The sequence below is a fragment of the Rhineura floridana genome, chromosome 2 (assembly GCF_030035675.1).
Source record: "Rhineura floridana isolate rRhiFlo1 chromosome 2, rRhiFlo1.hap2, whole genome shotgun sequence".
Classification (NCBI taxonomy): domain Eukaryota; kingdom Metazoa; phylum Chordata; class Lepidosauria; order Squamata; family Rhineuridae; genus Rhineura; species Rhineura floridana.
The window spans coordinates 217,489,944-217,514,543 of NC_084481.1; the positions used below are offsets into that span (position 1 = coordinate 217,489,944).

The window sequence follows — 24,600 nt, forward strand, 5'->3', positions numbered from 1 at the left end:
TCAGGCACAGAGGAGGACCCAAGGGACAAGTTACATATTTTAGTTAGCAGATCAGCAATTTCACATTTGAGTTCTTTGAGAACTCTCGGGTGGATGCCACCCAGGCCTGGTGATTTGTCAGTTTTTATATTGTCCATTAAGCCTAGAACTTCCTCTCTCGTTACCATGTTTAGGATTGCAGCCTTGGTTTCAATAGGACTTGCCTAGGATTGTGATGTGCATTAATATATTAACTGGCCAACCATGCAGTTCTACGCATATCTATACAGATGTAAGTCCCATTCATTCCAGTAAGGATTACTTTCAGGTAAATGGCTGTAGGACTGCAATCCTTTTATCAATTTATCTGTTAACTCCTATTGAAATCAATGGACATACTTCCGAATAGACATGCATAGGATTGCTTAGGTAAGACTACAACCAAAAATCACACTGCAAATCCTATGGTGCACAGTGGGACTTACTTGTGAGTAAATATGCACAGAATTGCACTGTAAAACTCTACAACTGATAGACAAAGATTTCTTTAATCAAGTGACAGCCCTTACAGTAAGTGCATCCTGGGCTCAAATGATGGCTTCCAATAGCTTCCAAGGTGGTTTGAGAAGAGCAGTGTTTAATGTGCCCCAAAGGACAGACACCCTCTGATCAGGATCTGTTCCATCATAGGTGTCTTATTACAGAATAGCCATACTTTCCCCCTCTGAAGGGCATCTACATGACATTGTCACCATGTCTCTGCTCTCACTCCTGTTTTTCAATCTTTGGATTTCTTTTTTTAACATAGTGCAATTTCCACAGCTGAAGATGTCAAAACCTTTTATGTGGTGGAGCCTCGAGTACAAGGTTGGGGAGCCTGTGGCTCTCCAAACGTTGGTCTCCAGTTTCCATCAGCTTCAGCCAGCATAGCCAATGGTCAGGAATGATGGGAGTTGTAGTCCAGGGGGTAAGGACTCTCCAGTCTGTAGGACTCATTAGGCTCACAAGGCTGTTTTCCTTAAACGACGCCTACCTGCCCCACCCCCAATATCATATATGACGTCAGGTGTGAGGAAAGCAGAGAGCCAGTGTGGCGTAGTGGTTAGAGTGTTGGACTACGACCTGGGAGACCAGGCTTTGAATCCCCACACAGCCATGAAGCTCACTGGGTGACCTTGGGCCAGTCACTGTCTCTCAGCCTCAAAGGAAGGCAATGGTAAACCCCCTCTGAATACCACTTACCATGAAAACCCTATTCATAGGGTTGCCATAAGTCAGAATCGACTTGAAGGCAGTCTATGTCCATGTGTGTGAGGAAAGCTAAGACCTGGCTTTGACGTATGTTTGCAAGCAACCGTGTATTCAAACCACTTGCAGGCAGACAACATCTAGAGGGCTGCAGGTCCCTCATCTGACCTGCAGTGCCAGACACCTATATTTTGGCACATCTTTCACTATTATTTTTTTACCCCGGCACCATTTTGTCAGTGTTTTTTTTTTAAAAAAACACATCTTCAAATTTGCACCAAAATGCCTTTTTAAATAAACAAATAAATATTTCTGCAATTGTTCTTAAATTAAAATGTGTTTTAGTGTAAAGGTAAAAAGTATTTAAGAAACACATTTTACCTTTTCAGTCAGCAAGTTAAAACTGGGAGGGAATCTTAAAATTAGTTCTAAAGCTCAAAAATTAGTTCTTTTTTTTTTGAACTTATTAATAATGTAATAGTGCCTAAATAAAAAGCACTTTAATGTACGTGAAATAATTGATTTTTTTTAAAAAAAAGGTTGATTAAAACAGCATGCTCAGAATTGTCCCTTCCTTGCCCCCTTGGCTGAAACACATCCACTAGTGTAGTAGTAGCAGGCAGTGCGCACACATGCACCAATACCTTCCAGCCTGCCAGAAAGTCACTCCAACTTTTGTATTTACAATGGAAAAGCAATGACTGAGTAGTTCTAGAAATCACCAAGCCTACAAGTACCCCACTCCCAAATGAAAGGAGGCGGCCCTCACATGCTCAGAAGAGCGCTTTTATCATTGTTCCACAGAACCAGAAACAAAGGCAAACAGCAGCAGTCGGCTTGGTCACAGGGTCAGCCTGGGTACAAATTAAACTCTGGAGGGAAGGGGAAAAGTGCCTTTAAATATTAGACAGGCACCATCGATATCTTTTCACTGCCTACTGAAGACCTTTCTCTTTCAACAAGCCTTTTAAGTTGAGATCTTATACCAGTCTGTGTCTGTACTGGAATTGTTTTTAAGAAGTTTTTAAAGGTTCTTTGTTTTTTAAAGATGTATTGCTTTAATATGTTTTAAAGTCTTTTGTTTTTAAGATATTTTAGAGTGCTTTTAGTTTTTTTGGTTTGCCGCCCTGAATTCCTTCTGGAAAGAAGGGCAGGATATAAATTTAATAAATAACCACCACCACCCCCAGGCACGGCCTGTTGCGGCTATGTCCAGACCCTTCCTCGCGCTTGCTCCCATAGGGAAAAGGAGGGCTGGATTGTGTGAGACTGACTGAATGAAAATCCTCTCCCCGCCCTTTCTTTCTCTCGTTCATTCTCTCTTTTTTAATTTTGCTTGGCAGGAGAGCCAACCAGTCCGCTGCTAGGGAGCGTGAAAGGCGGGCACAGGCTCCGCGGAGGCCCGTCCCTCTTTCACCCGCCTCGCCTGAGACAAGAAGCCAGTCTAGAGAGGCGCGCCTGGGAGCCGCGCCGTGTGCGTCTTAGAAAGAGCCGGGCAGGGCGACAGAGAGAGAGAGAGAGAGAAGGGAACGCGGCGCGCCGGGGATTTCCAGCCTGGGCTTTTAGGAGGAGGGCGGGAGAGGAAGTGCGGGGTGGGGTGAGAGGGAGAGAAAGAGAGAGCCGGGGCAGCGCACCAGGGACTTTCCAGACAGCCGCGTTTGGTTGGGCTGCTGCAGGAGCAGCAGCAGCCGTGGTCGGTGGGATTGAAGGCGACGGCTCTTCCCTTCTCTTTCACACACCCCCTTCCCTTCCTCGGGCGGAGCGAGCGAGCGCGAGGGTAGTAAGCAGGTAGGGAAGAGAGAGCGGCTGGCGGGCTGTTGCTCTCCTCTAGGCAGAGGCGGGATTCGGGGGTCCCCTAAGGGTGAAGGCGTCGGCATCGGCTGAAGGGATTTTGCTGTTGGCTGCTGCTGCTGCTGCATTGGTGGCCTGGGGCTTTCTGCTGCTGCTGCTGCTGCTGGCAGGAGGGCGAAAGCTGCGTGTGTGGAGAAGGGGAGGGGGGGAGGGAGGGAGGTGAAGGCAGGAGATCCTTTTCTCTAGAGTCACAGGCGGCTGCCCTAGGTACGGGCTGAGGGGACGTGAGAGCGGGGCTGCCTGCATGGTGGAGCTGCCTCGGCTCCTAAGCTGGAGCTGTGAGGGCTTGGAAGGGCCAGAGCCGAGGAAGGCGCGCTGGCTCGTGCGAGCGCACGCGTGGGGAGGCGGAGGAGAGCCGCGCAGGAGTTGTCGGGGCTGCCTGAGGTGGTGGGGGTGGGGGACGACGACCCCGCGCCTCCTGCTTAGGGGCTGTTGCTTCTCTCTTCCTCCCCTCCGCGCGCTCTCGCTCGCACCCGCAACCCTCCCCCCTTTCCAGTTAAGGTAGCTTGCCACTGAAGGAGGCTGCCCGGGGACTATGCAGGGAGGGAGTCGATTGCTGCTTGCGCTGCTTTTGCTTCCCAGTCACTCTCCGTCTCCATGCTCTGACTGCCAGGGGAAAGGCTGCCGCTCAGAGAGAGATTCTTTGCTGCCGCTATTGCTGCTGCCAGGGGTAAATGTCTACTACTGAGCGGCTGGCTGTTCAGATTGCTTGGCCAGACCCACGTTCATCCTTCAAGCTGAATGCTGCTTTCCTCCACCGCTTCATTCTTTCCCCATTCTCGCTTTGGAAACGGGTGTGTACGTTGCTCTTAGAGAGAGAGAGAGAACATTTTGCAAGGCCAACCGCCCCCCCCAACCCTTAACATCTCGGTGTTGGAAAGTGGACCAGATCAGTAAGTCTCTTCTAAATGCAGAATGGCATATGGGGGTGGTGAGGGAAGCATGCTTTCCCCCCTCCCATTGCTGTGCTCTAAAGGTGTATTTGCATGCATTTGATGTGTTGTTTGAATGCAGAACGCTCTTTTAATTTCTGACTCCCTCCATATGCAGTCGGTGTGGGCGGGACGTAGGTATTTAAAGGAGAAGTGTCTTGTCTTGAAAACCTGTGGGGGGGGGGCTGCTTTAATTCACTTGTGGCAAAACTCCCATTTGTATCAACTTTGTATCTTCCAAAAGGCCCGTTTTTTGTTTGATGACTTCACAGTGACTGCACTGATGCCTGGACAGGTTGTATTTTGAATTTCAATTGGTGGTAGCCATGCAGGATAGGGAACATTGCAGTTAAAAGTGGAGGGGGAGTGCACCAGGACAAGATATGGGATAGATTAAATGTAGTATAGGTTCATCCTCTTCCATTGGGAAAACCTTTTTTGTGTGTGTGCTCTTTCATAGGAATAGCATTGTAGCCAGTGCAGAAGAAGGAGTTGTTCTGCAGAGGACACAGCAAGAAGGTATATTATGGCCTTACATTACAAATTGGTCTGGTGTTGCAACCCACAATGCTTTAGATGTGCATGTTTTTAACATGTGAAGAACGTTAACTTGTATATGATTACATCATGTTGTAGTACCATTACAGATTTGGGTTTTTAAAAGTTTATCCTGAGTCATTCCTTTGCAGATGAATCTATTGTTAAAATCAGTAACTGCAATGTTTTTGTTTCCTTTAAAAAAAAAAGACAGGAAGGGAAGCCAGTAACAGATCAGTCACAAAGATGTATATTTAGATAACACTGAAGGTATGATTAAACTAGGAAAATCGTAGTTCACTTGTCATTCTAGTCATGTCTCTATAGTGTTGTACCAAGGTATTGCTGAAGTAGGGTTTGGATGGGCTATCAACTGCATAAGACTGATTTCAGTCGTAGTTAAACATCTTTGCTCTGTCATTTTCTAGTAACTGAATGGGAAGGATGTGGAAAGCATCAAGGGTTTTAGGATATTGAATGTTATGTATTTACTTGAGTATGGTTGCGGAGGGAAGAAGAGTTGTTGATCTATAGCGAATGCTGAATCTTGTGCATTGTGATCAGTGAGTTTAACCAAAAAACGTTGTGTTATTGCTTTTATGGTATGCATTTAGCACTGTTGAGCTCAATTTTGCCTGATACTGACCTCCTTGACTGAATTTCTATTGATGTCTTTGAGGTTAAGATTGCACCAGTGGTGTTGTAATCCTAATGCATGTCCATAAAGAGATGAAGAGCCTATTCCAGCATATGCTGTTGAATGCAGTGCCATGAGTAGCTTGCAACATGGATTCTGATGCTGGCTATTTGGTAAAAATGCATCTTTTAAATAGTTACTGGTGGTAAACCATTGCTGAATTGCAACATTGCCACATTTTCATCTGAAAACGTGTTTGTTTTTCTTTTTTAAATCATTCTTTCTGTCTAATCACTGAGGTCTACCTTATGGCTTTGAAATGGCATATGTTTTGCTATTTAGAATAAGAGAAGATAGTTTTTCAAAGTTATATTTTTTCTGGATTAAAAACATCTGTGGGTAGAGTATGCATATATGTAGTTTAAAGTGTTTATGGCAAAGATGTTCCATGTATGAGACAAAATTGCTTTCATGTTTGAATGTGTGGTTTCTTGGTCATGTTGGGAAGCCCCTGAGAATACTGGCTAATAATGGAAACAGTGATCTTGCTTGAGGTTAGGCAGCTAAAGTTATCTTTGTACGTAGGATTTTGCATATGCTCCTAAATGCAAGTCGTGCTTAATTGTCATATACCAATGGTTTATTGCTGAAATGCACCTTGGTTGAGTGTTTTGGTGAGCAGGGAAGCTAACATGTATGATTGTTGTTTGTGTGTGATAGCAAAAGAATTAACCCCAGTTCAGTGTGGGTGCTGAAGGATTCTGAAAGCCATAGCTTTCCCGGAATCCAGCAGTAAGGAAGGTTGATATGATAGGACAGTTGGATATAGAGATTCTCTAAGTGAAACAGGCAGATAATTCGGGATTGTTATAAACGAGTCATTTGAATTGACTTAATGCATGCATTATTGCAGTTTTGTCTCCAGTGGATAATGAAATACATTGTGGGGCTAGAAGCAAGAAATTGTATAGTATTTGTCAGCTTGTAGTAAGACACTTAAGGACTCTACTGAATCCAATAAAAGGCCTATGTAGTCCAACATCTTGTTTCACATGTTGGTCAAACCAGATGCTTCTGAGAACCTCCTGAGCAGGACTCAGAGGGAATCATCCTCTCCCGCTGTTGTTCCTCAGCAACTGGTATTTGGATGCATGCTAGCTCTTAACTGGAGGTAGCATGTAGCCATCGTGCCTAGCAGCCATCCTTCAATGACTTGGGACAAATTCATAGAGAACAGCATCAATGAAATTCCAAAATTACAGATGTATGTTCAAGGAATAAGATTTCCATGTTTATTATAATTCAGAGTAACTGGACTCACATGAATTCATTGTATGCCCTCAAATGACTTTTACATTGCAGTACGTGAAAATGAGGCAAGATGGAAAGAAGCTACTTGTTAAGGAAAGATGATGATGGGGTGGAACAGTAAAAATCATGCACACTGGAATTTAGTAGCACAGTGTGCTTTTTTTCTTTTGGATTTCATTTTTCTTTTATTGCAGACTTGGATTCCAGCTATTTCTAAAATCAATGTAAGTCTACGTAAGCAGCAAAAAACCATAACTGCAAAGTTGGCTGCTAGCAAATTACCTTCTGAAATGTTTTGACATGACCTTTTATGACTCAGTGTCTTAACTCAATGACACACTACATGCTCTTCTCAACAGGATTCGTTTAGTTAATTTCTTACCCAGTAGAAAGTGAGATTTTTGTCCTGACTATCCTTTGCCATAACCATTGGGCAAGTTCATACGAAGTTCATATGTGGTGTGGAGGCAAGATTGTGCTTTTCTGTTTTCCCAGGAGACACACTTGTTGTACCTCTAGGCTCAGTCAATGTTTACATGTGGGCATAACATCTGCATAAGACCTATGCATATATAAAATATAATGCATGCAGTTCTTATTTGTGCTGTCAACTGGAATTTTACAGATGTGGGCATTCAGTGGGGGCCAAAGTGTGGTTTTGCTTCCACATCATGCATAAGCTTCTGGTGGCGGTGAAATTAGCTTAAGAACATAAGAGCCTGCTGGATCAGGCCAGTGGCCCATCTAGTCCAGCATCCTGTTCTCACAGTGGCCAGCCAGGTGCTTGAAGCAGCCCATTGTGCAGCAATAGACCTGCTAAGAGTAGACCCATTGAAATTAACAAACATGATTTCATTAACTTCATTGGGTCTATTCTGAGTAGGACAGGCACTGAATACCACCCTATAGATCTATGTACAGTGTGGTTACAAACTTTCTTCTGCAACCAAGTGGTGTAGAGTTTTCTTATGAGACCCTAAAATACTTCAGTTTTAGGGTTGCAAAATTCTTTTCCTCTTAGAATAATTATATCTGACTTTATTCCATGGTAAATTCTATGGTAGATTTTTAAGGTATTGGGTTTGTCTGTGTTGATTTGCATGCATGGTATTAAGTTTGCAAAATAATTACTTGCCTGTGTGTTTTCTTCTGGGATTTACTATCCCATGCCTCTTGGGAGTGTATAATAGTGTGTCATTGACAAAGCTGTTCTAGCTAACCATTTATGTTGTGTGTAGAACTCTGGAATGGTCCTTGCAGTCTTCAACATAATCTCCTAAGGATGCTAAGAACTACTTCTGGTTCTTCCTACTGTAAACTTATTCCATATATCTTTGGATTTGACGGTAAAGCACAGAAGTGTTGTTGTCATTCTGCAAACAAATATAATAATGTGGCTACAACAAATAATCAATGTCCTGGTACAGCCAGAGCTGCACCTTGTGTTTATCGCTCCAACCCATTAGAAAGTATTGTGCGCACACACACAGAGACTGTGTAATGCTGCTTTGTCCATGTGGATCCATTTTTTTAAGCAACAACCCTAAAATGCAGCAATCTACCCTTATTAGTGACTATGGAGTACATGTGTAGGTTGTTGTGTAACCTTTGAAAGCTGAAAGTGAATGGGTGGGTCAACTCATTTCTGTTAACTTTATCCTGCCTCATCCAAAAGAATTTGAGACTAGTGTTAAAAAAAAAAATCTAAAATGAAGTAGAACTATAAGTCATTCATCCTTGTTTCCATCCCCCACCCCTCAAAGATACAGGGAGTTTTAAGTTGTTGCCCAAACCCATCAGTGAGGAAGGTAGCTGAATCTCTCTTATGATGGAGTTTCACAACCCAGGAACCACTACTGAGACGGGCCTGTCTTATGTATCCAACCCTACATATCACAACCCAGGAACCACTACTGAGACGGGCCTGTCTTATGTACCCAACCCTACATATCGCAACCCAGGAACCACTACTGAGACGGGCCTGTCTTATGTACCCAACCCTACATATCGCAACCCAGGAACCACTACTGAGACGGGCCTGTCTTATGTACCCAACCCTACATATCACAACCCAGGAACCACTACTGAGACGGACCTGTCTTATGTACCCAACCCATCCAATCCCCTTTCATGAACTTTAAACTGTGATGGAGGGAGTGAATGAAAACCTGAAAACTCACCCTTTCACAGGAAGATCTTGAAGATGACTGTTGCTGTCCTCTGGAGGCTTCCCAATACAAACAAGTAGAACTACCTCAACACTCTTTCAGATGCTTGCTGAGTTCCACAGATGTGGTACTGTCAGTTGTAGTCGGCTGATATATGTCCATACTGCAGAGTAACCACTCGTCTGAGACCCTTTTCAAAGAAAATGGTAGCTGGTTGGGAAATCAACACTTAAGATTGAGGTAGGAGGCAATGTGTCAAACACATCGTAAATGAACACTAAATTTGGCTCTGTCTCTACATCTGAAAGCCACTGGTAACTCCAAGTAATATTTTATTTATTTTTTACATTTGTATCCAAGAAACTCAGACCAGCAACTTACCACTATGGTTTTTTTAAAAAAAGGCAGCAACTTGCTTAAAGTCTCCTAGTGAGCATCATAGATGAGCAGGAAGTTGAATGTGGGTTTCACATTTTCAAGTTCAAAACGCATGTCATTGTTTCATAGTGTATTGGTGCCTCTGATTCTTGCCAGTGTAAACTTTTAACCTGTACAATTAATAAATAAATTAATAAAAGGTCTAATTGCTTCTTTTCTAGATTAATTGTCAGGACTGACAGCAATCAGATTCCAGGAAAGCAATAGGGAACCTATGACCCTCCAGGTGTTGTTGAACTCTAGCTCCCATCAGCATCAACCACCATGACCAATGGTAAGGAATTATGGGAGTTGTGGTCCAAGAAGGTCTGGAGGGCCACAGGCTCCCCATCCTTGCTTTATTACTTGGGCATCTTACTGACTACAGCTGGGCCATCTTAAATGGCATGTCGTCATGCAGGCTGCGTAGATGTATCAGCTCTTCCTTGCATCAGATATGATGAAAGAAGCCAGACCCTACTTATTTGAAATTAATGTGTCTGGATTAATAACTGTTTTGCAGAGTGTTAACAGACATTGATCTTGTCTATTTCTGAAGCCGTTTTTCTGTGTTACTGTATTAAATATGGTATATTCTCTTTTCTGATGATGAAGAAAGCATCAAACATATCCATCCTTCGAGTTGTGTGGTAAGTTTGCCTTCAAGGTCTTCAGAAGGACACCTTCATTGCAATGTGCAAACTTATAATCATTTTGAAAATCAGACCCTAAGCCTGGAAAAACAGCAGACTTAAATCAGCAGGCCATTATGAGTCTTTGTATCTGTGGTTAACAATGGTATTATCCAGTATATGGTAAGAGTGCTCACAATAGATAAATGCAATTTGTGAATATTCTACCCCCCAAAATCAACATGGTTTCTGCCTTGCCTGAATCTATGGTGTAACCCTGAATATGAGGTGGCAAAGGAATCACTGAAGTGGCCAGTCTTCTGTCATTAGACCTACCCAAGAAACTCTTGCTTTCAAAAAGATGCAGGGCCAGATATACCAGGAGATATGGGCCGGGGGAAAAAAAGGTAATCCAGGATCAGATACATCATCTGAGTGGTTGCCTGGGACATGATCTGGGAGATAAATGGCCTGTTAGTTATTCCTACCATTATGTGTTGATCTTGAAACACAATCTACAGTGGCTTATCCTGTCTGGTATTGTGAATATAATAAAGGAGATATTTTCCTCTCTATGTGCATACACAGAAATAATACAAACTAGTGCTCCTCAAATGCTGAACACAATTAATATTAGATATTTACTTGGTCTGATCTTGTTCTAATGGGCTGGTTTCAGTTTATTAATACCTGGGCTGAAATCCTCCAAGTTTTTTGAAAATATTGTACTTCCCCCTCCTGATGAAAACAGGTGTGATACTTTGGGGGAGGGTTGCTTATCCACAGCTAAATCTGAGAATAATAATTAAATTTATATCCCGCCTTTCCTCCCAGAAGGAACCCAGGGCAGCAAACAAAACACTAAAAACACTCCAAAACACCTAAAAAACAGGCTTATATTAAAACGAAACATCTTTAAAAAGATATTTAAAACATTTTTGTAAAAAAAAAGCTTTAAAAACATGTTAAAAACAAATCCAATCCAGATGCAGACTGGGATAAGATCTCTACTTAAAAGGCTTGTTGAAAGAGAAAGGTCTTCAATAGGCACTGAAAAGAGAGGTGGTGCCTGTCTAATATTTAAGGGGAGGGAATTCCAAAGGGTAGGTGCCATTGCACTAAAGGCCTGCTTCCTATGTTGTGCGGAACAGACCTCCTGATAAGATGGTATCTTATCAGAGTGCAGTGATTGACTGGGTGTATGAGAGATAAGATGATATTTCAGATATCCTGGTCCCAAGCTGTTATAGGGCTTTATACACCAAAACCAGCACTTTGTACACCAAAACCAGAGATATTTCAAGATGTTTTAGGGTTTTGTCCTTTGTTCTCTGGGGTTCTTCCGGGAGGAGGGGTGGGATAGAAGCTTAATAAATAATAATAAATAAAAAGATTTGGCTAAAATTTGTTTTGTCCTAAGACTAGTGTCTTGAAAATCACTGGTTGAATGCAACTTATTGCCTACCTGTTCAGCTTATATTGGAGCTTTTACTTATTTATTCCTTCAGTTTCTATCCCACTGAGTACAGGAGCCCACTGTACTCACTACCAGGCATATGTACCCAATGATATGCTTGGACGTTAGTAATGTTTGAGAAAACGTTTTACCAACTCCATTTGGTGAGAGAGCTGTCAGCTTTTTAGAGTCAGTCCTGCTGATCATTGCTAATGTCTCTAAACCACAAGACTTGAGAAAGTGTCACATTGAATATGAGGCTGCCCTTGAAGACAGTTGGAAAGTTGCAATTAGTGCAGTGCATGGCAGCACCTGATGGATGCGCTCTCCATGCATAGTGCTCCTATTGTTATGCCAGGCAGCATGCAAAAATTGAAAAAGACATGGTTCTTCCTCTTAAGCTTACGAGGTAATAAGGCAAGCACACTGGAAGGGGAGTAATGTGCTAAAAACTGGTCAAGCAATAAACTGAAGCAGCCATAAAAAGATAAAAGAAAAAAATGGATTCCGTTGTTTGTTTATTTTCTTACATTTATATCCTGCCTTTCTTTCATCAAGGAACTCAAGGTGGCATACATGTGTGGTTCCCAGATGATCTCCCATCCTGACACTGACCAGACCCAGACTTGCTTAGCTTCAGAACGGTGGTGGCTTCTTGTGCCTTCAGACCACACCCTGGACATTGTTGTATTTCTGAAATTCATAGGTAATTGCTGGTTGTTATGTAGCCAAAACAGCCTCATTCGTGTACAAGAGGGAGGTATCAGGTTTGGAGAAATCACAAGGTTTCCAGAAGTTTTTTAAAAAATAATTGGTGTGTGTGCACACATAAACTGTTGACTATGAGGACTGAATAGGTCTAGTGGCCAAAGAACGCTGACCGGGCAGGGGGAAATGAAAAACTGAATGGGAGAGAGGAATGCAGTGATGTATTCTAGAGGGAGCATTGTGGACTGACTAGAACAGTGAATGGAGCACTCTCCACTGCAACATTTAGGCAGAGAAAATTGGAGCTGCAATTTTATTTAAAAAAGAGAGTGTGGAAGATAGGATTGGGAAATAAAGGGGAGGAACTATAGCTCACGCGTAGAGCACATACTTTGCATGTAGAAGATTCCAAGTTCAATCCTTGGCATATCTAGTTAAAGATATTGGGCACTGGAGCCGGGAAAGGCCTGTACCTGAGGCAATTGTTGGAGGTGGTAACACTGAGCTAGGTGTAGCAATGACATAAGGCAGGATATTTCTGGCATCCTGCTCTGATCCTCCCCGACTGCTGCTGATGGGAGTTGGTGTCCAACAATAGTTAGAAGACATCTGCCCTTAAGGAATCTTTATAATAAGATAAAGGGGGAATAAATTTATTTAATTATTTATAGGCCACACTTTTCATAAAAAAACGCAGCAAGGTGGTATACAGCATAACAGAATTACAGCAACTTTGATAAAAGCATTGATAAAGGGAAAGCAAGGAAGAAAAAGTGAAATGGCTGAGGCCACAAAGGATGCTAAAGCAAAATAAAAGAAGCTTTAAACTTAATCCAATAGGGGAGAGGCAGCCAAGGCCATGAAATATTCAAAGGACAGAGACTATCACAGTGAGAGAAATTAGATAAAGGGAAGAATCTAACAGATACTAAAGGCAAAAGAGAAGGCTTCCGTTGTGTTGTAATACATCCTTTGTGGAGCAATAGCTGAAACTTTCTAGCTTCATAAATTTAATAAGAGTTGCATATTTTAAAGTTGTCTTCTACCAAAATATCCAGGAGACATTATAATATCTGTTTCCTTGGGGAGTGCTTCTTTTAAGACTTACTAAGAGCCTGCATTGCCCTCTATAGATTCTTCTTAAAAAATAATAATACAAAAGTCAGAAATATGTTTTAAAAGTTTCTGGTATCTGAGCCTGTGGCTCAGGTTAGGGCATTCATGGAAGGGCTTTTTGATTCAGCAGATGCCTTTGGGAATCGAGGAGAAAGAGAGGTAATTTTTGGTGATTTCCTCCTATAGCCCAGATTGATTCAGATAGTTGGGGAACCTTACAGAACAGAGTGAAAGGTGGCAGGGAGTGGGGACGGTGTTGCAGGGGAAGGGCAGATTGACAAAAATTACCACCCCTCCCATTAGCAGAGACATCTGCTGGGTTAAAAGTGGTTCTGTGAGCACAAGGGCACTGCTTGGATTCCATTCCATACTTTATCAGAGCTCTGAATCCTTTCGTACAAAAATCCATTCATGGTGGCTGTCTTTGTTTCAGCAGCTTAATTTAGAGTAATGGGGGGACCTTTTTGTTGTTGCTGTTATTAGACAAATGAGAATCTGTAACCCTTGTTGATCTACTGCAAACCACTCAAATAGATGTGATACACAAGGAGAGAAAGGGATGTTGTGAATCACTCAGATTTACTAGTATGTCTCTATTTTCCTTGTCCATAAATGTATAGTAGATCTAAGACTTTTCATTGTGCTTCATAAAATGATGAAAACAGTTGTGGAGAAGCTTAAGTATGTTGGCTAGCAATGCAACACCTGTGCTCTCACTTCTTTTTTCTGATGGATCACATCCAGCTGTGAAACATTTTGGTAGCCTACTGCATGAGGGTGCTCTGCCTTCTTGAAGTGATTCATTGCACTTGGGATGGGGGTTGAAAGACTATTAAGTGGCAGGTTTTCTCTTGGGTGTATGTTGGAGTGAGACGTTTTCTCTTGTTAGTTTAGATATTTGCCATGTGTCTGATCTTTTTGAGTGAAGACCGCATCTTTGCTTAACTTAGCAGTTTACCTAAAATTGTGTTGGTATAAGCCACCGAAATGTGAGTCATAACCAGTGTTGCATCCACACCATACTTTTAAAACACGTTTATTTCACTTTGACAAACACTGTTTCCCCAAAACAATCCTGGAAGCTAGTTACCCTCACAGACCTACAATTCCCAGCACCCTTAACATACTACAGTTCCTAGGATTCTTTGGAAGAAGCAGTGTGGTTTAAATGTGTGGTGTGGATGTGACCCAAACCTGTGTGAAATTTGGAAGTGCACTGGGAGTAGAGGTTCTGCATTTCTATGTGTTTTCAACACAGCAATCATGCTTACAAGACTCCTTTGTTAGGAAGGGTATTCTGTTAAGTCCAGGATGAGGACCCTGTGGCCCTCCAGATGTAGTTGGACTACAACTATCATCATTCTTGACCATTGGTTGTGCTGGCTGGAGCTGATGAGAGCTGGAGTTTAGCAACAGCGGCAGGGCCACAGGTGCCATATGTATGTCTTAAGATAAGAAATCACAAGCTGAGATTCTGGCACCATCCTTGCTACCCATGAGTTTATCACAAAGGCTTAATCCTGTGATTAAGGCCTCAAAGAGCAACTCTGAGCTCCGAGAGGTTGCGGGGCGAGGAAGGGCAGCCCCTGGGGGGGGGAATTTCCAAGTGTCTTCAGTCCCAGCCCTCTTTCACACCTTGGTCTAGCGCCGCCCTGGGGAGCCCCTCCTCTTCTTGGGGGCTTGGTGCCCTGCCCCCGGGCTTTCATTGCCTCCCGCCCTCCCTGCAGAGGCGGGCCACAGAGCCCAGTGGCTAGCTCGCAGCGGCATCTCGCTGGTGGTCTTGGGCCACTTGACCTTGGTGCTGGGGGCCATCATCCACGGCTCCTGCACCACGTGGCCTGGCCCGCACACACCATCACCTCGGAGTATGCCGTGGCTAATGTTTTTGCAGTGGCTTCTGGCCTCTTGAGCGTTGCTGCTGGCGATCCTGGTGTCCCGGAGCTTCTCCCACTGTTGCCTGCCTTGGATCTTGGTTGTTATCTTCCTGGCAAATGTCCTGATCTCAGGAGCCTGCTGTGTGGGGCTGGCACTTGCCATCTCCCTCACTGTTGTCAACGTTGGCCGTCATCTCTTTACCAGTTGCAACAGTTCTGCCCTTCCAGCTGATACCTGCACTATGTTAACAAACGAGTGCCCCTTTGACACTACCCACATCTGTGACACAGCACTGGTCCTCTGGCTTCCTTCCTTGTTGATGGCAGCAGTGGAAGCCAGTTTGTCTGCCTGGTGCTGCACAGCCTCCCTCTCTCTGTCTCTCTCTGTGGAATTGGCCCCTCTTCAGCCTCCTACAAAGTAGCCCTGCTTCAGGCAGCTTCCCCACCGGAGGTGGCTGCAGAGGAAAGCTCTGAAGGGGAGCCTCACCACCAGTCTCTGGTTGAAAAGGACGAGCAAGAGTGCTGCCTTTGAGGGTGGAGGGAAGAGAGCTACCCGCTTTTGCTGCTAGACTGCCCTTCATGTTCTTGAACGGACAGATGGGCTTGTATTCAAGGTGCAGAGCTGGCCAGGCAGGAATATCCCCCCAATTTTTTTTTTAAAAAGTGTTTTTAAATTTGTATATTTGTTTTTAATGTTTTTAATTATTGTAAACCACCCAGAGTGCTTCGGCTATGGGGCGGTATACAAATGCAGTAGTAGTAGTAGTAGTAGTAGTAGTAGTAGTAGTAGTAGTAGTAGTAGTAGTAGTAGTAGTAGTAGTAGTAGTAGTAAATCGGTGTTACTAGAGCCAAGTTCTCACTCACTTTGGAAACCTTTGTCTGGGCCAGGTTTCTTCTGACTGCATATGGGAAATGGAATGCTATTCCATAACTCTCACACACACCATCCTCCAGATCTCAGGAACTGAAGACCGCTGTCCCATGTGGTAAGCCATGTCACTGCAGTGTCATAGTGAAGAATCTTCTGGACAGGCTTTTCCCGGCTCCTCCTAGGTGGTGGAGGGCTTCGCTTGAGTAACAAGATGCTTTGATTGAGTAACAAGATCTACCTGTGCTCTAGTGTGCCTTGTGCTTTTGGTCTTGCTCTTTGGTCCTGCCTTCTGGTTTTCCGTCTGATGTTCTTCAGTCATCTGTGGGAAAGGGATGTAGCCCAGTGGTAGAGCATCTGCTTTGCCATGTGCAATCTCTGTCATCTTCAATGTCCTTTGTCTGAAACCCTGGAGAGCTGCTGCCAGTCAGTGTGAACAATACTGAATTAGATGGTCCAGTGGCCTGGCTCTGTATGATGCACCTTTCTTATGTTGTAACTCTCCTAGCCCCTCACTCACTCCAGACTGCTGCCAATGGCCTACCCTTATGACGTGGACAAGCTGCAAGGGCTGAGACTAGGATAGAAACTTTGATTTTATGCGTGTGTGAAAGGGATATTTCAAGAGCATTTAATCATGTAATCACTCACCTGCAGTATAATAAAGATGCAGGTTTATCACCTCTGTGAGAAACTTGATCTAGCTCTTTGCATGCAAGTTTTGTGTTTTAATGAATGATCTCAAACAACTTTAATCAGAGAGGGATCTTTATGGGTTATATCTTGGAAGCCCCATGAATTATCCTCTATGAATTTGTCTGTCAATGGCTACTAGCTATGATGGCTATATTCTATCCCCACTGAGGCAGTGTTTCTGAAAACCAGTTTCTCAGAACCATAAGTGGGGAGAGTACTGTTGTGCTCAGGTCCTTCGTGTGGGCTTCCCATAGGCATCTGGTTGGCCACTGTGAGAACAGGATGCTGGACTAGATGGGCCACTGGCCTGATCCAGCTGGGCTGTTCTTATGTTCATATGAGCTAGTTCTAATTGATAAGTTGATGTACACCGCCCAGAGAGCTTCGGCTATGGGGCGGTATAAAAATTTAAATAAATAAATAAATAAAAGTTGTTGATTTGACAGATATTTTCTAATAACCTAGTAGAATCCAGGATTGAAATTGAAACCTATCAAGTCCAGAAGGCCATTCTGAAATACAGTAGTTGGCCTTCATTACTGAGTAGATGGTTGCTATTTCTTGATCTGACCTATTTTATGATCTGCAGAAATGAAAGCCAAGTAGGCATAGCCAATCAGGGAATCTGAATGCATGACTTTAAGACTAGATTGGAGAATAAGAGGGCTCCATGCGCCATCTATGTGGTGCTATCTTATGTTACATAAGGCAGCACTATGGAGCCCATGTGTGATAAGAACATAGGAAGAACCTATTGGATCAGGCCCATGGTCCAGCAACCTGATCTCACAATGGCCAACCAGATGCCCATGGGAAGCCTATAAGCAGGAGCTTGAGTGCAAGAGCACTCTTCGCCTCATATGATTTCCAGAAACTGTGATTCAGAAGCATACTGGCTCTCTTTGTAGCAGTAAGGATTTACTACTACTTAAAACCTAGAAGGTAGATGGGGTAATGTGCAATTGAATGAGAAGGAAGGTAAGAAAGGAGCAAGCAATCTTTGGCAGATGATTCAGATGTCAGTGTAAATTAGGTCAGAATTTTGGATACTATTTTCAGTGGTGTTGCTAATTTTTTGCTTGCTAAAATTTGTATTCTTTTTTTTTTATCTGCTTAATGGTATTAAGCAAAACTTGGATTAGGACAGTGGCTTCCAAACCTTTTCCCTGTGGAACACTTGAAAATCGCTGAGGGTGTTGGCAGACCGCCTAATGATTTTTTTTTTGCCTGTTGTACTGCACTGTGCTTGATGAATTTCATAGATACTAGATGAATTCCTTAGAATTCAAAATGTAATACAATGAAATACAACATATGAGAAATGAAAGAAGCAATCAAAATACAATTGAAAATTAATGTGAGTATTTAATATGCCATCTCCCATCTTCACTCACAAATCCACAGGCATGCTGTGGACCCTCTGAATGTAGCTTGTGGAGACCACTGGTCATTCACAGTCCACAATTTGGGAGCCCCTGGATTAGGATAAAATACTATATTTATTACAATGGATTTGGATTGGAGAAATGTCATTATTTTATTCATTTATAAGGTTAATTCATGTACTATGTTTAATTTAGTAAATCCCAGTGTATCTTTTTAAAGAAAAGTGGATGGGTTGCTCAGCTGGAAGAATGGAGGGTGATGGCATGGGACAGATCCTTCTCAGTGTAGACAACAAGGTCATGGAACTTCCTCCTTATTACTTTTTTAGACACTAGATCAAACGTTTTATATTGGAGAGTGTTTAGAATTCATTGAATCTGGGATTATCCACTGGTCTTCAGTGGTTTATATAAGAAGAGTTCTGCTGGAGTGGCCCATCTAGTCCAGCATCCTGTTCTCACATTGGCCAACCAGATGCCTATGAGAAGCTACAGAAACAGGGCGTGAGCACAACAGCACTCTACCTTCCTGATGTTTCCGGCAACTTGCATTCAGAGGCATACAACCTCCCAGTACTAGAGGTAGTACACATCTAGTGGCTGTTAATAGATTTATCCTTTAAGAATTTGTTTAACCCCTTTTTAAACACATCCATGTTGGTGAGTATTACTATAGCCTTCTTGGCCTTTTTTTTGTTGGAATCTGTTTTGGATTCTGTCTGTTTTTAAATAAAACAGTACTTTTTCCTAAACTTAAAAAGGCTCCAAACTGGAAAGTGTTCCAACCACTTTGACAGATGCAGGCCTGCTTAGCTTCAGCAAGGTGGTGGCCTCATGTACCTCCAATCTATACTTCGGGACAGTATTATGATATTGATAGTTCTTTTTAATCCCTTTCCTAATAACTCCCAACGTAGAATCTACATTTTCACTGCTGCTATGTGCTGACCCTGAGATCTTTTCCTCAGTACTTACTGCTAGTTCAAATCACATCAGTCTTACATGTTTGTAATTAAAATCACTTACTTTTGTCCTCGTTTATGAATTCAGTTCCTTTTCACTCAGTTTGGATAGATCTTCCTGGAGTTTTTCACAGTATGCTAATGCTTGGGGAAGCCTCATTGCTTGTTGTCCTCATTGTGAGAATTGTCTGCATATTCCTACTGTTTGCTTCCTGTTTAACCAGTTGCTTCCATTTGCCCAATTTGGGCATTGCTTTCCCAAGCTTATGTGTTTGGCTTTTTCTTGACATCATGGGGGCAGCTGATGGGCCAAGTGTCTTGAGCTGGTTCTTGTGAAAAGAGACCCTTTCCTGCAGCCTAGAAAGACTGTTCTTTTGTAGCGAGTCAGCAGGTACCACTGAATCCTTTTTAAAAACCAAAGGTAAGGATGTGGTGGTTGAAGCCCCTGAATTGAACTGGATCAATGAGCAGTCCTGAAGGTGTTTCTTCCTATCGGCCTCTTAAACTCTTACATACTGCGACTTCGATTAAGTGGTTCGATTGCTTCTACTGTCAACTGACAGTTTGGTGGGGGAGTTTTTGTTCCCCAAACGTACATTTTTACCATTGGATTTAGAAAGTTTTTAGAAATTGGATTTTTTTTTTTAAAAGATGTTTTTAAAGATGTTTTGTTTTAATCTTTTTTAAAGAATGTTTTGTTGTAATATATTTTAAAGTCTAGTTTTTATGATGTTTTTAGTGCGTCTGTTTGCCACCCTGGGTTCCTACTGGGAGGAAGGGCGGGATATAAATCTGATAGATAAATAAATAATAATTTTTAAAAAACTTGGAAAACAAATCCCAAACTCAGAAAGTGGCTTTGATTGGAACCAGGAAGAGCATTCCATGAGCAATGTGTTAGGCTTTAAGGCAGGGATGGGTAACCGCCTACCTATGGAGAGTTCCCATCCAGCCCATGTGGCCTGACTTCCTTGGCCCCACCCCCTACTCTTCTTCCCCAGATTGTTCATCAAATTGCAGAAGAGAAACAAGTGGATCTAGATTGGGACCCTGGTGGGAGTGGAGAGTAGAGTGGCTTTCCCCCTTTCCCCCTTGCTCATGCCAGGATCCCAGTCCAGATGAGATTCTCACACCTGCAATTTACATCCGGGTAAAAAATAAAAGCTCTCATTTGCTCTAATGGGAGGCTGCCTCTTGTCCTGATATAATTTGCAAGTGCAGGGGTCAAGAGATGGATCAGGGCTGCAGCAAGGTCCTAAAGGGTTAGGGCTCTCCTACTCCCCATGCCAGGATCCTGATCCGGACTGCCTCTCTGAGCCTGTAATTTGCAGAGCGATCTGGAGAGGAAGAGGAGGAGAGGGAAGGCTGGGAAAGGGGAGGCCCCATGGCTGAGTGGGAATGTGTGTGTTTTGTGAGAGAGAATGACGGAATGAATGGGGTCCCTGTTTATCTGTGAGAGAGAATGGTGTGCTAGCGATTTATGGGGCTCTGTCCCCCACCTACTTTGGCCACATTCACTATTGGCATTTAGTTCCTGACACATTACCCTTGAGGGAATGTGGCCCTGTAAGGTTGGGTAGTTTAACTCCCAACTCTTGCTTTAAATTCGACTCTTAGGGCAGGATTCAACTAACCTGTCCTGTCAGCCCAAGGTTTACAGCTAATGCAGTGGGACTGTCCCTCATTTCTTCCCCCTGTGGCCTCCCCAAATCTATTCCTGAGGGTTGAGGGAAGCCTTAGAACAGATTTAGGAGGGGGGGGAGCATCTGTTGCTCAAGCAGAAATCTTTGCACCAACAGAACTACTTAACACTGCTTTGTTTTTGCTACAAGTCCTCTGGAAGTTATGTTTTCTAGAATTATTATTTGTGGGGTGGTGGTGGTGGGGATTCCAGTTTTATTTCTAATCGCTCAGAATAATGTGACCGATGGTCTGCTATGAGTTGGCAATGTAAAGGGTCAGCTTTAACCTTGTGGACTGTAGCTCTGGTAGAGCATTTGCCTTGCATGCAGAAGGTCCCAGGTTCAATCCCTGGCTTCCCCAGGTACGCCTGGGAGAGACTCCTACCTGAAAACTTGGAGAGCCGCTGCCAGTCAGTGTAGGCAGTACTGAGCTAGATGGACCAATGCTCTGACTCATTATAAGATAGCTTCCTATGTTCCTGTGACTAAGATAATCAGGACTGTCACAACTGACTGGAGCCCTCAACATTTCCACCTGTGATTTTAATAATCACAAGGAAGAGGAATGGAAGGAGGCAGTGAAACAGAGCGATGAGTAAAGAAGCTGTGCGTGAGCTTAGTTGTTCAGTGTTGCGGTCTGGGCTCCCATCAGACACAGGCCCCATCTGCAGATACTGGTTTAAAGCATCATCATGCCACTTTAAATAGCCATGGCTTTCCTAAAGAATCTTGGGAACTGTAGTTTAGGGGTGCGGAGAGTTGTTAGGAGACTACCTCACAGAGCTGCATGTCCCAGAGTGGTTTAAGAATCAATCCTTCTCAGGGAACTCTGGAAATTGTAGCTCTGTGGGGGGGATAGAGGCCTCCTAACAACTCTCAACACCCTTAACAAACTACAGTTCCCAGGATTCTCTGGGGGAAGACAAGACTGTTTGTGGCATGATACTGCTTTAGATGCATAGTGCAGATAGGACCAGAGAATGTGAACCAAGATAGGAGAGAGTGAATATGTTTTCTCTGCTGCCTTAGAGAGCAGGGCTAGATTTGGTGGGCTTAAACTATGGGAGGGTAGATTCTGGTTGAACATTAGGAGAAACGTCTTGGCAGTAAGAGCAGTTTGACAGTGTAACCAATTACCAAGGGGTGGTGGTGCTGAGCTCTTCCTCAACTGGAAATAATCAAGCAGGGGCTGGGTGGCTATCTGTTGGGGATGCTGTAGCTCTAGATTTCCTGCATGGAGCAGGGGAGTTAGGCTAGATGGCCTGTAAGTATCCTCTGTGACTCGAGTCCTCTAAGGGCATGCCTGATAGCCCAGAAGATGTTGCTGAGGCCAGATTTATAAGTTGCTTTATTTATAGTGCTTAATAATTAATATTTCTAAGCGGTATACATAAAAGTAAACCATACAAAAAATTAAAAAATAAAAATTTTGATTGTAAAGCCAAACACTCACTTAAAATGCCTTCTGGACCAAGAAAGACTTAGTCATGCACCTGAAGTTCAGCATGGAGGGTGCCTGTCTAATCCCAGCTGGGAGTTCCCACAGGCTTGGGCGCACAACACTGACTGCACAGCTGAAAACAGCAACTGCACATTGAATTTTTTTCTTCAGATGTGATTTGACTCCCAACACCCATCACCCTTAACAAGCATGGCCAATGGTCAAGGATAATGGAAGTTCCCCACAACATCTGGAGGGCCTCAGGCACTATCCCAAAGATGCATTTGTTGTTGTGTTACGTGCCTTCAAGTCGATTTCGACTTCTGGCGACCCTATGAATCAGCAACCTCCAATAGCATCTGTCATGAACCACCCTGTTCAGATCTTGTAAGTTCAGGTCTGTGGCTTCCTTTATGGAATCAATCCATCTCTTGTTTGGCTTTCCTCTTTTTCTACTCCCTTCTGTTTTCCCCAGCATTATTGTCTTTTCTCGTGAATCATGTCTTCTCATTATGTGTCCAAAGTATGATAACCTTAGTTTCATCATTTTAGCTTCTAGTGACAGTTCTGGTTTAATTTGTTCTAACACCCAATTATTTCTCTTTTTCGTAGTCCATGGTATGTACAAAACTCTCCATCAGCACCACATTTCACATTGTCTCCAGTTTGGTTAATGACCATGCCGAGGTATTGGTAATTTAATCCTTGACAAGTTCAGTCCTTGTTGTCAACTTTAAAATTACACAAATCTTCTTTTGTCATTATTTTAGTCTTCTTGACATTCAGCTGTAGTCCTGCTTTTGTACTTTCCTCTTTGACTTTCATCAGCATTCGTTTCAAATCATTACTGGTTTCTGCTAGTAGTATGGTATCGTCTGCATATCTTAAATTATTGATATTTCTCCCTCCAGTTTTCACACGTCCTTCATCTTGGTCCAATCCGGCTTTCCGTATATTCTGTTCTGCGTATAGATTAAACAAATAGGGTGATAAAATACACCTTTGTCTCACACACTTTCAGATTGGGAACCAATTGGTTTCTCCATATTCTGTCCTTACAGTAGCCTCTTGTGCAGAGTATAGGTTGCGCATCAGGACAATCAGATGCTGTGGCACCCCCATTTCTTTTCAAGCATTCCATAGTTTTTCATGAACTACACAGTCAAAGGCTTTGCTGTAATCTATAAAGCACAGGGTTATTTCCTTCTGAAATTCCTTGGTCTGTTCCATTATCCAATGTACATTTGCGATATGATCTCTGGTACCTCTTTCCTTTCTAAATCCAGCGTGGATGTCTGGCATTTCTCGCTCCATATATGGTATGTATGTATGTATTTATTTATTTATTTGTATACCACGCCATAGCTGAAGCTCTCTGGGCGGTTTACAGTAACTAAAAACATTAAAAACAAATACACAAGTTTAAAACACATCTTAAAAAAACAATTCAAAACACATTTAAAAAAATTTAAAACAATTTAAAAAAAATGCTAAAATGCCTGGGAGAAGAGGAAAGTCTTGATATGGTAAGAGCCTTTGTTGTAGAATCTTGAGCATTACTTGCATGGGATATTAAGGCAATAGCTCAGTAATTACTGCATTCCCTGGGATCCCCTTTCTTTGGATTTGGGATGCATATTGAACGCTTCCAGTCTGTGGGCCACTGTTTAGTTTTCCATATTTGTTGACACATCTTTGTCAAAATTTGGACAGATTCATTCTCAGTAGCTTGAATGGAAAGCTACTGCCTTCAAGTCGATCCTGACTTATGGCGACCCTATGAATAGGGTTTTCATGGTAAGCGGTATTCAGAGGGGGTTTACCAGAGCTTGGAAAAGTTACTTTTTTGAACTACAACTCCCATCAGCCCCAGCTAGCACCATGCTGGCTGGGGTTGATGGGAGTTGTAGTTCAAAAAAGTAACTTTTCCAAGCTCTGGGGTTTACCATTGCCTTCCTCTGAGGCTGAGAGGCAATGACTGGCCCAAGGTCACCCAGTGAGCTTCATGGCTGTGTGGGGATTTGAACCCTGGTCTCCCAGGTTGTAGTCCAACACCTTAGCCACTACATCACACTGCCTCTCACCTCAGTAGCTTATAGCAACTCTATTGGTATGCCATCTGTTCCTGGTGATTTGTTTCTTCCAAGTATTTTAAGAGATTCACCTCGCATTCTAAAATTTCTGGTTCTTCATCATACGGTTCATCCATGAATGAATCTGTCATCCTTGCATTTCTGTTATAAAGTTCTTCAGTGTATTGCTTCCATCTTCCTTTTATTTCATCTCGGTCAGTCAGTGTGTTCCCCTGTTGATTATTCAACATCCCTACTCTTGGTTTAAATTTCCCTTTCATTTCTCTAATCTTTTGGAATAGGGCTCTTGTTCTACCCTTTTTGTTGTCCTATTTCTGTACAATAACTATTGTAATAGTTCTCTTTGTTCCTACATGCTAGTCGGTGTGTAGTTGCATTTAGGTTCTAACCGTGTTTCTTTCTCCTTTTGCTTTCCTTCTCTCTCTAACCATTTTAAGAGTTTGTCAGGCATCCATTGAGGGCTTTCTCTCTTTTTAAGTAGAAGTATTTTTTTTTTGCGTTCTTCTCTGATAATGTCTCTGACTTCACTCCATAGTTCTTCTTGTTGTCAACTAAGTTTAAAGCCTCAAATCTGACTGTATTTGATCTTTATGTGCTTCTGGGATGT

The 24,600-nt window shown here is 42.9% G+C and overlaps 1 protein-coding gene across 16 annotated transcripts in view; it reads left to right on the top strand.

The window, feature by feature from the left end:
• The first annotated feature begins 2,632 nt into the window (after positions 1-2,632).
• TRAF3 (TNF receptor associated factor 3) overlaps positions 2,633-24,600 on the top strand; it is a 98,981-nt gene continuing 77,013 nt past the window's right edge. For 4 of the 16 annotated variants that reach the window (XM_061612206.1, XM_061612223.1, XM_061612224.1 and 1 more), the window contains exons 1-2: positions 2,633-3,971; positions 4,471-4,529. The gene's annotated coding sequence lies outside the window, so the exon portion shown is untranslated. Of the gene's footprint in view, positions 3,972-4,254; positions 4,306-4,470; positions 4,530-8,685; positions 8,904-9,262; positions 9,376-11,726; positions 11,875-24,600 lie in introns of all 16 variants that reach the window. The other 12 variants (XM_061612212.1, XM_061612211.1, XM_061612210.1 and 9 more) reach the window with 12 other exon arrangements.